Source organism: Piliocolobus tephrosceles, chromosome 1 (assembly GCF_002776525.5).
Source record: "Piliocolobus tephrosceles isolate RC106 chromosome 1, ASM277652v3, whole genome shotgun sequence".
Taxonomy (NCBI): Eukaryota; Metazoa; Chordata; class Mammalia; order Primates; family Cercopithecidae; genus Piliocolobus; species Piliocolobus tephrosceles.
Genome location: NC_045434.1, coordinates 97,066,606 through 97,082,944, shown reverse-complemented (window position 1 = coordinate 97,082,944; position 16,339 = coordinate 97,066,606). Strand labels below are relative to the sequence as shown.

General features: G+C 38.6%; 1 pseudogene; it reads left to right on the top strand.

Moving 5' to 3' along the window:
- The first annotated feature begins 11,068 nt into the window (after window positions 1-11,068).
- Window positions 11,069-11,994, top strand: LOC111543556 (annotated as a pseudogene).
- Window positions 11,995-16,339: the final 4,345 nt, after the last annotated feature.

Here is a 16,339-nt window from a genome sequence, read left to right as displayed (position 1 = left end):
TGTAGTATAGTTTGAAGTCAGGTAGTGTGATGTCTCCAGCTTTGTTCTTTTTGCTTAGGATTTCCTTTGCTATATGAGATCTTTTTTGGTTCCAGATGATTTTTTTTTTTTTTTTAAAGACACAGTGTGCTCTGTTGCCCAGGCTGGAGTGTAGTGGTGTGATCTTGGCTCACTACAAGCTCCTCCTCCTGGGTTCACGCCATTCTTCTTTTTTCTTTTTCTTTTTCTTTTTCTTTCTTTCTTTTTTTTTTTTTATTATACTTTAAGTTCTAGGGTACATGTGCACAACGTGCAGGTTTGTTACATATGTATACATGTGCCATGTTGGTGTGCTGCACCCATTAACTGGTCATTTACATTAGGTATATCTCCTAATGCTATCCCTCCCCTGTACCCCCTCCCCACAATAGGACGCAGTGTGTGATGATCCCCTTCCTGTGTCCAAGTGATCTCACTGTTCAATTTCCACCTATGAATGAGAACATGCGGTGTTTGGTTTTTCTGTCCTTGTGATAGTTTGCTGAGAATGATGGTTTCCAGCTTCATCCATGTCCCTACAAAGGACATGAATTCATCCTTTTTTTATGGCTGCATAGTTTTCCATGGTGTATATGTGCCACATTTTCTTAATCCAGTCTATTATTGATGGACATTTGGGTTGGTTCCAAGTCTTTGCTATTGTGAATAGTGCAGCAACAAACCTACGTGTGCATGTGTCTTTAGAGCAGAATGACTTATAATCCTTTGGGTATATCCCCAGTAGTGGGATGGCTGGGTCAAATGGTATTTCTAGTTCTAGATCCTTGAGGAATCACCACACTGTTTTCCACAATGGTTGAACTAGTTTACAGTCCCACCAACAGTGTAAAAGTGTTCCTATTCTCCACATCCTCTCCAGCACCTGTTGCTTCCTGACTTTTTAATGATTGCCATTCTAACTGGTGTGAGATGGTATCTCATTGTGGTTTTGATTTGCATTTCTCTGATGGCTAGTGATGATGAGCATTTTTTCATGTGTCTGTTGGCTGTATGAATGTCTTCTTTTGAGAAATGTCTGTGCATATTCTTTGCCCACTTTTTGATGGGGTTGTTTGTTTTTTTCTTGTAAATTTGAGTTCTTTGTAGGTTCTGGATATTAGCCCTTTGTCAGATGAGTAGATTGCAAAATTTTTCTCCCATTGTGTAGGTTGCCTGTTCACTGTGATGGTAGTTTCTTTTGCTCTGCAGAAGCTCTTTAGTTTAATGAGATCCCATTTGTCAATTTTGGCTTTTGCTGCCGTTGCTTTTGGTATTTTCGACATGAAGTCCTTGCCCATGCCTATGTCCTGAATGGTACTACCTAGATTTTCTTCTAGGGTTTTTATGGTATTAGGCCTAACATTTAAGTCTCTAATCCATCTTGAATTAATCTTCGTATAAGGAGTAAGGAAAGGATCCAGTTTCAGCTTTCTACTTATGGCTAGCCAATTTTCCCAGCACCATTTATTAAATAGGGAATCCTTTCCCCATTTCTTGTTTCTCTCAGGTTTGTCAAAGATCAGATGGCTGTAGATGTGTGGTATTATTTCTGAGGACTCTGTTCTGTTCCATTGGTCTATATCTCTGTTTTTGTACCAGTACCATGCTGTTTTGGTTACTGTAGCCTTGTAGTATAGTTTGAAGTCAGGTAACGTGATGCCTCCAGCTTTGTTCTCTTGACTTAGGATTGTTTTGGCAATGCAGGCTCTTTTTTCGTTCCATATGAACTTTAAAGCAGTTTTTTTCCAATTCTGTGACGAAACTCATTGGTAGCTTGATGGGGATGGCATTGAATCTATAAATGACCTTGGACAGTATGGCCATTTTCACGATATTGATTCTTCCTATCCATGAGCATGGTATGTTCTTCCATTTGTTTGTGTCCTCTTTGATTTCACTGAGCAGTGGTTTGTAGTTCTCCTTGAAGAGGTCCTTTACATTCCTTGTAAGTTGGATTCCAAGGTATTATATTCTCTTTGAAACTATTGTGAATGGAAGTTCATTCATGATTTGGCTCTCTGTTTGTCTGTTATTGGTGTAATAGAATGCTTGTGATTTTTGCACATTGATTTTGTATCCTGAGACTTTGCTGAAGTTGCTTATTAGCCTAAGGAGATTTAGGGCTGAGACGATGGGGTTTTCTAAATATACAATCATGTCATATGCAAACAGGGACAGTTTGCCTTCTTCTTTTCCTAGCTGAATACCCTTGATTTCTTTCTCTTGCCTGATAGCCCTAGCCAGAACTTCCAACACTATGTTGAATAGGAATGGTGAGAGAGGGCATCCCTGTCTTGTGCCAGTTTTCAAAGGGAATGCTTCCAGTTTTTGCCCATTCAGTATGATATTAGCTGTGGGTTTGTCATAAATAGCTCTTATTATTTTGAGAAACGTTCCATCAACACCGAATTTATTGAGAGTTTTTAGCACGAAGCACTGTTGAGTTTTGTCAAAGGCCTTTTCTGCATCTATTGAGAAAATCATATGGTTTTTGTCTTTAGTTCTGTTTATATGCTGGATTACGTTTATTGATTTGCATATGTTGAACCAGCCTTGCATCCCAGGGATGAAGCCCACTTGATCATGGTGGATAAGCTTTTTGATGTGCTGCTGGATTTGGTTTGCCAGTATTTTATTGAGGATTTTTGCATCGATGTTCATCAGGGATATTGGTCTAAAATTCTCTTTTTTTGTTGTGTCTCTGTCAGGCTTTGGTATCAGGATGATGTTGGCCTCATAAAATGAGTTAGGGAGGATTCCCTCTTTTTCAATTGATTGGAATAGTTTCAGAAGGAATGGAACCAACTCCTCCTTGTACCTCTGATAGAATTCAGCTGTGAATCCATCTGGTCCTGGACTTTTTTTGGTTGGTAGGCTATTAATTATTGCCTCAATTTCAGAGCCTACTATTGGTCTTTTCAGGGATTCAACTTCTTCCTGGTTTAGTCTTGAGAGAGTTTAAAGTGTCCAGGAAATTATCCATTTCTTCTAGGTTTTCTAGTTTATTCACGTAGAGGTGTTTATAGTATTCTCTGATTGTAGTTTGTATTTCTGTGGAGTCGGTCGTGATATCCTCTTTATCATTTTTTATTGCATCTATTTGATTCTTCTCTCTTTTCTTCTTTATTGGTCTTACTAGTGGTCTGTCAATTTTGTTGATCTTTTCAAAAAACCAGCTGCTGGATTCATTGATTTTTTGGAGGGTTTTTTTTGTGTCTCTATCTCCTTCAGTTCTGCTCTGATCTTAGTTATTTCTTGCCTTCTGCTAGCTTTTGAATGTGTTTGCTCTTGCTTCTCTAGTTCTTTTAATTGTGATGTTAGGGTGTCAATTTTAGATCTTTTCAGCTTTCTCTTGTGGGCATTTAGTGCTATAAATTTCTTCTACACACTGCTTTAAATGTGTCTCAGAGATTGTGGTGTGTTGTATCTTTGTTCTCATTGGTTTCAAAGAACATCTTTATTTCTGCCTTCATTTTGTTATCTACCCAGTAGTCATTCAGGAGCAGGTTGTTCAGTTTCCATGTAGTTGAGCGGTTTTGATTGAATTTCTTAGTCCTGAGTTCTAGTTTGATTATACTGTGGTCTGAGAGACCGTTTGTTATAATTTCTGTTTTTTTACATTTGCTGAGGAGTGCTTTACTTCCATCTATGTGGTCAATTTTGGAATAAGTGTGATGTGGTGCTGAGAAGAATATATATTCTGTGATTTGAGGTGTAGAGCTCAGTAGATGTCTATTAGTTCCGCTTGGTGCAGAATTGAGTTCAATTCCTGGATATCCTTGTTAGCTTTCTGTCTCGTTGATCTGTCTAATGTTGACAGTGGGGTGTTAAAGTCTCCCATTATTATTGTGTGGGAGTCTAAGTCTCTTTGTAAGTCTCTAAGGACTTGCTTTATGAATCTAGGTGCTCCTGTATTGGATGCATATATATTTAGGGTAATTAGCTCTTCTTGTTGAATTGATCTGTTTGTCATTATGTAATGGCCTTCTTTGTCTCTTTTGATCTTTGTTGGTTTAAAGTCTGTTTTATCAGAGACTAGGATTGCAACCCCTGCCTTTTTTTGTTCTCCATTTGCTTGGTAGATCTTCCTCCATCCCTTTATTTTGAGCCTATGTGTGTCTCTGCACATGAAATGGGTCTCCTGAATACAGCAAACTGATGGGTCTTGACTCTTTATCCAATTTGCCAGTCTGTGTCTTTTAATTGGACCATTTATCCCATTTACATTTAAGGTTAATATTGTTATGTGTGAATTGATCCTGTCATTTTGATGTTAGCTGGTTATTTTGCTTGCTAGTTGATGCAGTTTCTTCCTAGCATCAATGGACTTTACATATTGACATGTTTTTGCAATGGCTGGTACCTGTTGTTCCTTTCCATATTTATTGCTTCCTTCAGGATCTCTTGTAGGACAGGCCTGGTGGTGACAAAATCTCTAAGCATTTGCTTGTCTGCAAAGGATTTTATTTCTCCTTCATTTATGAAACTTAGTTTGGCTGGATATGAAATTCTGGGTTGAAAATTCTTTTAAGAATGTTGAATATTGGCCCCCACTCTCTTCTGGCTTGGAGAGTTTCTGCCAAGAGATCTGATGGGCTTCCCTTTGTGTGTAACCGGACCTATCTCTCTGGCTGCCCTGAACATTTTTTCATTCATTTCAACTTTGGTGAATCTGGCAATTATGTGTCTTGGTGTTACTCTTCTCAAGGAGTATCTCTGTAGCATTCTGTGTATTTCCTGAATTTGTATGTTGGCTTGCCTTACTAGTTTGGGGAAGTTCTCCTGGATGATATCTTGCAGTGTGTTTTCCAACTTGGTTCCATTTTCCCCAGCACTTTCAGGCACACTAATCAGATGTAGGTTTGGTCTTTTCACATAATCCCATATTTCTTGGAGGCCTTGTTCATTTCTTTTTACTCTTTTCTCTCCACACTTCTCTTCTTGCTTCATTCATTCATTTGATCTTCAATCGCTGATACTCTTTCTTCCAGATGATTGAGTTGGTTGCTGAAGCTTGTGCATTTGTCACGTAATTCTTGTGTAATGGTTTTCATCTCTATCCATCTTTTAAGGTCTTCTCTACATTGGTTATTCTAGTTAGCCATTCATCAAATCTTTTTTCAAGGTTTTTAGTTTCTTTGTGCTTCATTCATAGTTCCTCCTTTAGCTCTGAGAAGTTTGATCGACTGAAGCTTTCTTCTCTCAAGTCATCAAAGTCATTCTCCATCCAGCTTTGTTCCATTGCTGGCGATGAGCTGCATTCCTTTGGAGGGGGAGAGGAGCTCTGATTTTTTGAATTTCCAGCTTTTCTGCATTGCTTTTTGCCCATCTTTGTGGCTTTATCTGCCTTTGGTCTTTGATGATGGTGACGTACTGATGGGGATTTGGTGTGGGTGTCCTTTCTGTTTGTTAGTTTTCCTTCTAACAATCAGGACTCTCAGCTGTAGGTCTGTTGGAGATTGCTTAAGGTCCACTCCAGACCCTGTTTTCCTGGGTATCAGCAGCGGAGGCTGGAGAAGATAGAATATTGCTGAACAGCAAGTGTTGCTGTCTGATTCTTGCTCTGGAAGCTTCTTCTCAAGGGTGTACCCCGCCGGGTGAGGTGTAAGGTGTCGTTCTGCCCCTAGTGGGGAATGCCTCCCAGTTAGGCTACTCAGGGGTCAGGGACCCACCTGAGCAGGCAGTCTGTCCATTCTCAGATCTCAACCTCCGTGCTGGGAGATCCACTGTTCTCTTCAAAGCTGTCAGATGCGAGCATTTACCTCTGTGGAGGTTTCTGCTGCTTTTTGTTTAACTATGACCTGTCCCCAGAGGAGGAGTCTACAAAGGCAGGCAGGTCTCCTTGAGCTGTGGTGGGCTCCACCCAATTTGAGCTTTCCTGTGGCTCTGTTTACTTACTTAAGCTTCAGCAGCAGCGGGCACCCCTCCTCCAGCCTAGCTGCCGCCTTGCAATTAGATCTCAGACTGCTGTGCTAGCAATGAGGGAGGCTCTGTGGGTGTGTGACCCTCTGGGCCAGGTGTTGCTAAGACCCTTGGTAAAGTGCAGTATTAGGGTGGGAGTTACCCGATATTCCAGGTGTTGTGTGTCTCAATTTCCTTTGGGTTGGAAAAGGAATTCCCTTCCCCTTTGCACTTCCCAGGTGAGGCGATGCCTTGCCTTGCTTCAGTTCTCGCTGGTCGGGCTGCACCCTCAGACCAGCACCAACTGTCCGACATGACCCAGTGAGATGAACCCGGTACCTCAGTGGAAAATGCAGAAATCACCCGTCTTCTGTGTCGCTCATGCTGGGAGCTGGAGGCTGGCGAGTCCCACTATTTTCATGGGTAGCTAACTCTGTCTCCTTGGCAAATTGAGTTCCAATTATAGTACAATAAGAATTCCGGATTCTTCCTACTCTTCAATCACCTAGTGTGTGTTGAAGGATTCTCTGAGTGAATTATGTGAAGGACTGAGAAGATTTAGCCCTGGCATGTTCTTTCACAGTGTTTACAATCTAATTTGGGAAAGAAGACTGACACACAGGAGAAAACAGACAACAATGCAAGATAACATGGACTGGACCACAGCATATGGTACAAGGAAGAAGGCAGTGGTGTGTTGGTAGATTTTTAACAACCAATTCTCCAGGAGAAAAAAATAGTCCTGATACTGATTGTTGATTTCTGAGTTAACACTATTTCTCTATAGCAGATCTTAATCTACCCAAATGATACTACAGAATATGGAGCTGAGAAAGAATGGTAGCAATCTTCTCTGGTGAGCTGGTGCAAACTGCCTCCAGCACACCATTGGGTATAGGCTTTGTGAAAGAAAGAGAAGTGAGGAACAGGGTTGTTGTGAGATGATTTCATGAAGATGCTAGGCAATGAGCTGAGTCTTGAAATACTCCTAAGAAACAATTTTTAACCATTAAAAATAGATCTAATTTGGTCATTTAAAAATTCTGTATTTAAGCAAATAAGAAGAATATGATTTCATTTGGGGATTTTATGTTAAGATTGTTCTGTGAATGATAAGGATATGCTTCCAAGCATGGAGGACTTGGAATCTTGGTGGGCAATGGGGAGTGGAGGACAACCCAGGTAAGAAGAAAAATATGAACACAGGCACAGCTTTGACAATGGGTATTGGAATGTTCCTAGACCCTGGGAAGGTTGGCGCTTTTTTTGCAGTAGAAGAGATAGTGAAGAGGGCAGATTTGCTGTGTAAGAATAGTCTGATAGTGCAGGGCCTTATCAGCCCAGCAGAGGTGTTCTTACCAGACCAGAGAAGTGTTATATGATTAGTATATTAGAACTTAGAGACAATCTTGTTTAAGCTCCTTATTTGGCATTTGAGGCCATGGAGACATATTTGCCCCAGACCACATGTTTTGTTTTGACATTGACAGACTCCAGATCAGGTTCCAGATTTCCCAAGTCCCAGCCAATTCCAATGTTTCTTCCATCATAATAAATCCACCTAAAGGATGGTAAGTCTAGTAGCAACAGATTCATAGGGATACAATCTTATTCATGTCCAAATGAATTAACTTTGATGAAGTATAATACAATATATTACATGATATAATATAATACAATGCAATACAATTAAATTATAACATAGAAAAGTTTACCAATTTTTTGGTATACAATTTGGTGAGTTTTGACAAATGTATACACCTATATTACCACCCTCACAATCAATAACATTTCTTTTACTCCAATAAATTCCCTTGTGTTCTTTTTTGGTCAATTCCCCAGCAATTCTGGCAACCACTTTTTTTTTTTTGTCAGTATAAATTAGATTTGTATTTCTAGAGTATCATATAAATAGAATCATACCGTATTAACTCTTTTGTGTCTGACTTGATTCAGCATACTGTTTTAAAGATTCAGCCATGTTGCTGTTAGTCTTAGAAATTTGTTCCTCTTATTGCTGAGCAGTGTTTCATTATATGGATGTATTATATCTTGGACGTTTGGGTTATTTGCAGTTTTTTGACATTTAGGAAGAAAGCTGATAGGGTTATTTACATATTCCTGTCTCTATGTGGACACACGTTTTCATTTCTATTGTGTCAACATGTAGAAAAACTTACTGAGTGATGGAGTAAGTACATATTTAACTTTATAAAAAACTGCCAAATTGTTCTCTATCTTGTTGATTCTGTTTTACATTTCCACCAGCAATATTTAAGTTTCAACTTCTTTACTTACTTGCCAAAATTCTTTGTTGTTAGGCTTTTAAATGTTAGCCATTCAAATGAGTGTGTCGTGGTATCTCATTGTGGTTTTATTTTACAAGTTTTTTAATGGCTAATGATGTTGAACATTCTTTCCTGTGCTTACTGAACATTTCTATATCTTAATTTTGTGGAATATCTCTTCAAATATTTTGCCCATGAAAAATGTGTCTTATTATTGAGTTATAAGAATACTTTATATATGCTGGTTACAATTTTAGACATATGTATTGTACATATTTCCTCCTACTTGTGGTTTTCCTTTTCATTTATCTTTTCTTTCTTTCTTTTCTTTTTTGCTTTTTGATGTGGTCTCACTCTGTCACACAGGCTGGAGGGCAGTGGCACAATCTTGGCTCACTGCAACCTCCACCTCCCAGGTTCAAGTGATTCTCATGCCTCAGCCTCCTGAGTAGCTGGGATTACAGGTGTGTGCCACCAGACCAGCTAATTTTTGTATTTTTAGTAGAGATGAGGTTTTACTATGTTGGCCAGGCTAGTGTCGAACTCATGGCCTCAAGTGATTAGTTTGTCTCAGCCTCCCAAAGTGCTGGGATTACAGGTATGAGCCACTGCACCTGTCTAAGCCTTTTAATTTTTCTAACGATGTCTTTTGGAGATTAGAAGCTTTTGATTTTGATAAAGTGCAGTTTGTGATTTTGTTGTTTTATGGGTTATGCTTTTTGTTTTATATCCAGGAAATCTTTGCTCATTTCAAGATATTGAAGATTTTATTTCTATTTTTTCTGGAATTTTTATAGCTTTATCTTTTATATAAATATCTGTGATTCATCCAGAATTTGTGTGTGTGTGTGTGTGTGATATGAGATAAGGTTTGAGGTTCATTTTTCCCATGTAGACATTCATTTTTTCTAGCAACATTCGTTGAAAATACTGTCACTGAGATACCTTCGCACTTTATCAAAAATCAGTGGCTAGATATATGTGGGTCTACTTTTGGACTCTCTGTTTTTTTCTATTGCCTGCATTTGCATCAATACCATACTATCTTGATTACCATAGCCTTCAAATGAAGTAGTGTAAGTTCTTTAACTTTGTACTTCTTTCCTAAAATTGTCTTAGCATTCTTGGTCTTCTGCATAGTCATATAAATTTTGTAATGGGAAAATGTTTTATTATTCTGGCAGAAGATTTGGTACCCTAGTCTTAAGTGGGTCATTATGAATTCAGAAATTGTACAGACAGGAGACACAACTTTAAAGAAAAAGCCCACTGAATGTGATGTCAAAATAGATATGGCTCCAAAATGTTGACCCATTAATGGACAGGTATAATGGCAAGGTCATTAAAGAAGACAGAAAAATGGAAATGCAGAGCTTTTTATGAGTATAAGAAAGGTTAATGTTTAGTTCACTTTCAAAAATATGAAATTTATTATGATTGCAAGAAACACTAATAGAGAAGCCAAGAGTGAGGTAAGTTGGAGACTTGGGAAAAAGATTGGTGATGAAAATAGAGATTTGAGAACAATCATCATAGAAATTGCATACACAAGGGTCAAGGATTGACCAAAGAAGAGCATACATAATTATGGTAGAGGGAAAATGAGCAGATTCATGGAAGATAACAAAATGAGTGCTGGGAAGAGAGAAAAACAGTGTGGTTTCATGGAAACCAAAGTCAGAGAATGTTTCCATGAGGTAGGAGTTCGAAGTGTGAGAAAAACGAGATAAAGCAAAGTCCAGTGGCCTTAGCAATGGAGAATTCTTTGGTGACATTTGAGCAAACAATCTCATGGGCATGAACATGCCAAAGCCAATTGCAGGGAATTATGGAGAGTGGGAAAGAAAGCCTGTTTTAATGCTTCTGAAAATAAAGGGAGAACAGTCACTAAAGAGAACCACAGGATCAGATGTATGCTCTCCATACAGTTTATATGTGCTTGCTTTTTGACAAAAGGGACCAGTGTCTCTGCTTCTCAAAATTGTCTGTTCACCATATTTTTAAAAATAGTTAAGCCAGTTGGGCTACAGATAGCTGCAGATTCCTCTCTCAACTCCGGAGTCTCTTCTACACCTCAAGCTGTCCCAATCCTTCATGACAGTGGCAACTACACAATGTTTTCTGTCACAGCTCTCTCTTTCTAACTTCACTCAAAAGGCCTACTAGAATCAGGGAAAAAAAAAGATTTCTTTAGGGACTTGAACGATCAATTTTAGTGGAGAGATAATGGCAGAATCTGTGTTGTAGTTGTTCTGTTTTGAGAGTACAATAACATATTTGGACCACATTACCTCTCCAAAATCAAGTTTCTATATTCATAATTCAACTGAAATGCTATGTAAAAGCTCGTTAGTGACCCTGTTACGAAATCCAGTGACCATGTCCCAAAGTTTTCTGTCTTCAAATATTTCAAACTGCTACATCTTTTTTTCCCACTAAACTTTCATCTTTATGGTTTTCTTGACATGCACTTCACCAGAGTCCTCCTTGTTAAGAGGGTTTAAAGAGTGGATATTATTATTGGTTGAAATATAAAGCATGGCTTTCTCTTTGCTGTCCTTTTCCCTTCCTAACATCACTATAATGTCTGTGAGGTGAGCATGTAGGCAGGAGCTGTTTCCATGCACAGAAAGTAGTTTGCTCTACAATGACAATGTTCATATGTATACAGCCCCAAAGAGGCACAAGTAGGCTTCTCTCTTCATGTGCAAGAACCCTGAATGAGCATTATGATCAAAAAGAAGGAAATTGGATTCAGTCTCAGTACAGTTATCCTTGTTCTTTGTTTTAAAGTCCGATTGCTGTTGAGAATTTATTCCTTGTTGACTCCATTTATTGCTTTCAGACACTGATATATCAGAATGCAGAGAAAGAACTTCACAGAAGTGACAGAATTCATCTTCTTGGGATTCTCTAGTTTGGGAAAGCATCAGATAACCATCTTTGGGGTTTTTCTAACTGTCTACATTTTAACTCTGGCTGGTAACATCATCATTGTGACTATCGTCTGCATTGACCATCATCTCCACACTCCCATGCGTTTCTTCCTAAGCATGTTGGCTAGTTCAGAGAAGGTGTACACACTGGTTATTGTGCCATGAATGCTTTGCAGCCTCATTTTTCATAACCAGCCTATCTCCTTGGCAGGCTGTGCAAGCCAAATGTTCTTTTTTGTTATCTTGGCCATTAATAATCGCTTCCTGCTTACTGCAATGGGCTATGACCTCTATGTGGCCATCTGCAGGCCCCTGAGGTACCCTGTCATCATGAGCAAGGGCCTATGTGCCCAGCTGGTGTGTGGGTCCTTTGGCATTGGTCTATTGCAGTTCTCCATGTGACAGCCATGTTCAATTTGCCCTTCTGTGGCACAGTAGTGGACCACTTCTTTTGTGACATTTACCCAGTCATGAAACTTTCTTGCATTGATATCACTATCGATGAGATAATAAATTATGATGTAAGTTAGTTTGTGATTTTTGTGCCCATAGGCCTGATATTTACCTCCTATGTCCTCATCATCTCTTCCATCCTTAAAATTGCCTCAGCTGAGGGCTGGAAGAAGACCTTTGCCACCTGTGCCTCCCACCTCACTGTGGTCATTGTCCCCTGTGGCTGTTCCTCCATTGCCTACCTCAAGCCCAAGTCAGAAAACTCTACAGAACAAGACCTTCTTCTGTCAGTGACCTACACCATCATCACTCCCCTGCTGAACCCTGTTGTTTACAGTCTGAGAAACAACGAGGTCAAGGATGCTCTACGCAGAGTTGTGGGCAGAAATATTTCTTAACGGATTGGATTAATTTTTTTTTTTTTTTAGACGGAGTCTTGCTCTGTCGCTGGATCTCAGCTCACTGCAAGCTCCGCCTCCCGGGTTCCCGCCATTCTCCTGCCTCAGCCTCCCCAGTAGCTGGGACTACAGGCGCCCGCCACTTCACCCGGCTAGTTTTTTTTGTATTTTTTAGTAGAGACGGGGTTTCACCATGTTAGCCAGGATGGTCTTGATCTCCTGACCTCGTGATCCGCCCGTCTCGGCCTCCCAAAGTGCTGGGATTACAGGCTTGAGCCACCGCGCCCGGCCCAGATTGGATTATTAAATCAAGAGACGGTTAGCCCAGTGTAGTGTGTCTACTCACAAACATGCCACAATACACAAGTTCATCAAATATAGTATTTGTTGAGAATACTGTCAGAGAATAGAAATGCTTTTCTATTTAGTGTTCTAGGGATGGCAGAAAGCAGGATTTCTGCTCTGGTGAATTTGGTTACCAGATACAAGACTCACTCCAAGCTGGATTAAGACTACCTGTCTCTGTGCTTGAATATTTCAGTTTTGAAAGCTTTTTGGCTCCCATTTTACCTGAACTCTCTGACAGTCAAATCTTTGAGCTTGTCTGGTTAGGGGATGTGGAGTAGGGAAGTGAGAACATAGGTGGCAGGGGTGTTAGGGAAATAAGCTGCAGAGACACCAACCTTTATTTCTCTCTGCTTACATAAAAAATAAAGCTTTCATTCTCAGGAGTCAAATAATATTCCATGTGACCGTCATTTTGTAATTATATCTTAATCTTGCTGATTGAAAAATGAACAGCTTTGAAAAAAAGTCTCTTTTATTATCCAGCTGTATTCGCTTCTCAGTGTTCATTTCTATGTGTATTCCTTCCTTCTGAGCAATCAAGGCAGAAATCTCTGCTGTTCCCCAGGGAATAAGCAGAAAGAACACATACTGGTGGCTTTTCTCTGAAACTACATTTTTATCCAGATGCACTTTTTATAAAGACTTGTCTCTTTTCAATTTATGGTAGTTTTTTAGATGTTTAATTTATACGTAGTAGCTTCAGTGACATTGAAGTTGTTGTCTTAGATATTGGTTGTACTAATTCTAGGGTCCAAGGTAAATGCCATTAACTTCCATTCTCTCAGCAAACTGTGCAAACTTTATATTTTTCCAGATATTTATTTGCAAAATAAGCATAACTATGCTACATTATTGTATACACTCAATGGGAAACATTGTGGGAATATTTGTTTTATGAATCTTCCCACCAGAGTTTATCTCTACTCTGAGACAGACCTGGAAGATACTTTTTAAGAGACGCAGGTATGGAAACATCTGTTTTCACACACTCATGACATCTATTGTTGTTCCATCCTCAAGTCATTTTATCTCTTATCTCTTACTCTCCTATCTCTTACTATCAGGATTAAGGCAATCCTGCAATGAAGGAAAATAATTTCAAGTATGCACTCAGGATTGTCACCTGTACTCTGTTATTTTCTCTGTTACTTGATTCCTATCTCTTACTGTCCAGTTTTATTTTTCTGTTCCTAACCACAGAAATAGGGTTAAATGTCTTCTAGGGGACCTGTGATCTTCTCTGTCTTCTACAGATCCCTTTGTGAGGAGGTCACACACTGGAAGTGAAGGGTCTCTGCACAGTGTCCCCTTCATCTGGCTGTCCCAGTTGGATAACATCATAGCTGATAGCAGGATCTCCCTACTGATCAGCCTGATATCCTTCTCAAAAGGTGTCTCAACCTGAGGTTCATAGTTTTCTAGGGAATGCCTGAGCGGGTGTCAGAAGATTTTTAAACTTTTTGGAAATTATTCACTACATTTCTAATATAAGTGTTAATGTGACTTTTTCATTGTATTCTTAGAGAATTAACTCTGGCATAAGAATTTCTTCCCTCAAATCCAAACAGAAATATGAGACCAGATCCAACTTTCTTCCTTCAGAGACTATTGACTTCCACAATATCCTTATACCCTCTTAAATAAGAATCCTTTGACCTGGTCCAGTTTTGCCTATATAAGCATTGCTGTTCTTACACTAGTTAGAGAATATGGAAGGTATGGTTGGTTCTCAGCTTGGAGATTGAGGAAAAATGGATTATGGGGGAATATCAGAGGCCAAGTGTGGTCTTATTGAAAGTTTTTCAGCCTTCTTCCATCCCTTCCTGTATTCCCTCCTGTATTCCTTAAGTGTTTCAATATCATTCCTGCTCTTCAACACTTTGTGGATGAGTGAATACCCCACTAGTGTTAGTTGTTTTACATACTTTGCATGGATTTAGACTCACTAGTGAAAGCAGCATCTACAGGCAAAGTGCAATAGGATAAGAGTGGGTAAGTCTATGTGGTCACAGATCCCTCCTGGAGGATGAATTAGGAGGAGTGAGTCATTTTGTTGCTGCTTCCTATTGTCTATGAAAATGCTTATATTGATAATTAATGTGGCAGTTATTTTCACTATCTCAATTATTTTTGTTGTCATTATCATCATTATGATTATTCCCCAATGTCTCACTCTATCCATACTCCTTTATTTTTCTTCTTTTGTACATTTCAAATACTTTTATTTTAATACGTTTTTTGTTAAGCTCTTTTATTCACCAGAAAAATAGTCATAATATCACGTATTTATTAAATCAATGTACCTTTTTCAAGCACTATGTGCCAAGCAATTAACTATCTCTGGGGTTACAATAATGACTAATGCAGAGATTCAGTTTCTTGTTATTCACAGTCCAGTGGGAAGGCAGACAAAATAACAAGAAGTACAAAACTTGCTAAAGGCACATGCACAGGATTGTTGTTTGGGGTCAAGGGTGTTGTTCAGAAAAAGAATCTATTTAGAAGGTCAGAAAACATTCATAGAGAGGTGATATTTAATTAACTTTTTGTGGCATTGGGTCAACTTGTGTCTGCAAAGGATGAGGGAAGATGATAAGGGAAAGAGAAGAGTCTGACAGAGACACAGAAACCTGAAAAAGCTGGAAGTGTTAGTTGGGCAGGTGTTTTATTCATCTGTATGCCCACTGCCCTGTTGAATACTAGTCTGGCAAAAAGTAAGTGCTTAATATACCTTTGCATGAATGGATGTGTGAACATCTGTTGAGTATAAAGTCTTGTTCAAGGATTTCCTCAGGTGTATTTTTTGATAGATACGTCTTGTCATATTCTTTCTGTTTGTCTGATAGACTCCTTTTACCTAAGATCAAGTAACAGAGAAAATAACAGAGTACAGGTGACAATCCTGACTGCATACTTGAAATTATTTTCCTTCATTGCAGGATTGCTATTTATCATATATTTACATTAGTTAGCCACTTAAAATTGTACACTGGATTAATATGTTTTAGCTAGAAGCAGGACCATTAGTTTGACAATCTTTAAAATAATTGCTTGATAACCTGACATATAAAATCAAGAGTTAAGACATTTAAGTATTTACCTTTAGAAAAATTATGAAAAGACTATTATGGATCTTATAACTTCTGGAAATGATTTTTACAGTGTTGACTTTGTAACTTCTTTAGAGAAAAACTAGTTTTGCCTGATATACTTTTACATTCATCAGTTGTAAGCTGTAATGGATTAGAGGAGAAAATGGCTGCAGCACTCCCAACAATGAGTAGAATAATACATTTTATTGATGGGTGCAAATGTTTCTGGGAGAAGAGAAAGGAGGGAAGTGGTCAGGAGAGATAAACTTAAGCCAAAGATAAGCAGGTAGTACGTGTCACACAGAACTTAACTTTTAAAGAGACATGTTTAAAGTGTACAAGAACCTAAGTTAGTTTTTTTGTTCTGCTAAGGTGTGAACACAAGTGTGAGTGTGTGTGATGTGTGTGCATATGTATGTATACATGCATGCATATGTATATTTTTGTGGGAGGGTGCTAACATTTAAAAGTTTTAGATGTAATGGGCATTGTAATAAAATGCTTTATTTGCACTCTTTCATTTAATAAATATCTTTAATATTTATATAGCTCTTCAGAGTTTACAAAGGTCTTTTGTATTCATCATCCCATTTGATTCTTATAGCACTCCTGTAAGGTATTAGTCCCCCAGTTTTCAGACATATCCATTGCAAATGGTAGTTTAAATTACTTTTCCAAGGTCATATTCCTTGTTAGAACTAGCAGTAGGACTAAAATGAAAGTGAGCCTTAACTATAAATCTAGTAATTCTGAATTCCATGTTTTTTATTATGTTGTCCATTTTTATTACTTCATTCATTCATTCAAACACACATGTGCATGCGTATGCATGCACATGCACACACACACACACACACTGTATTAATTCTCATCAGAGAATAAGGTACAATGAATAAACTTTATTT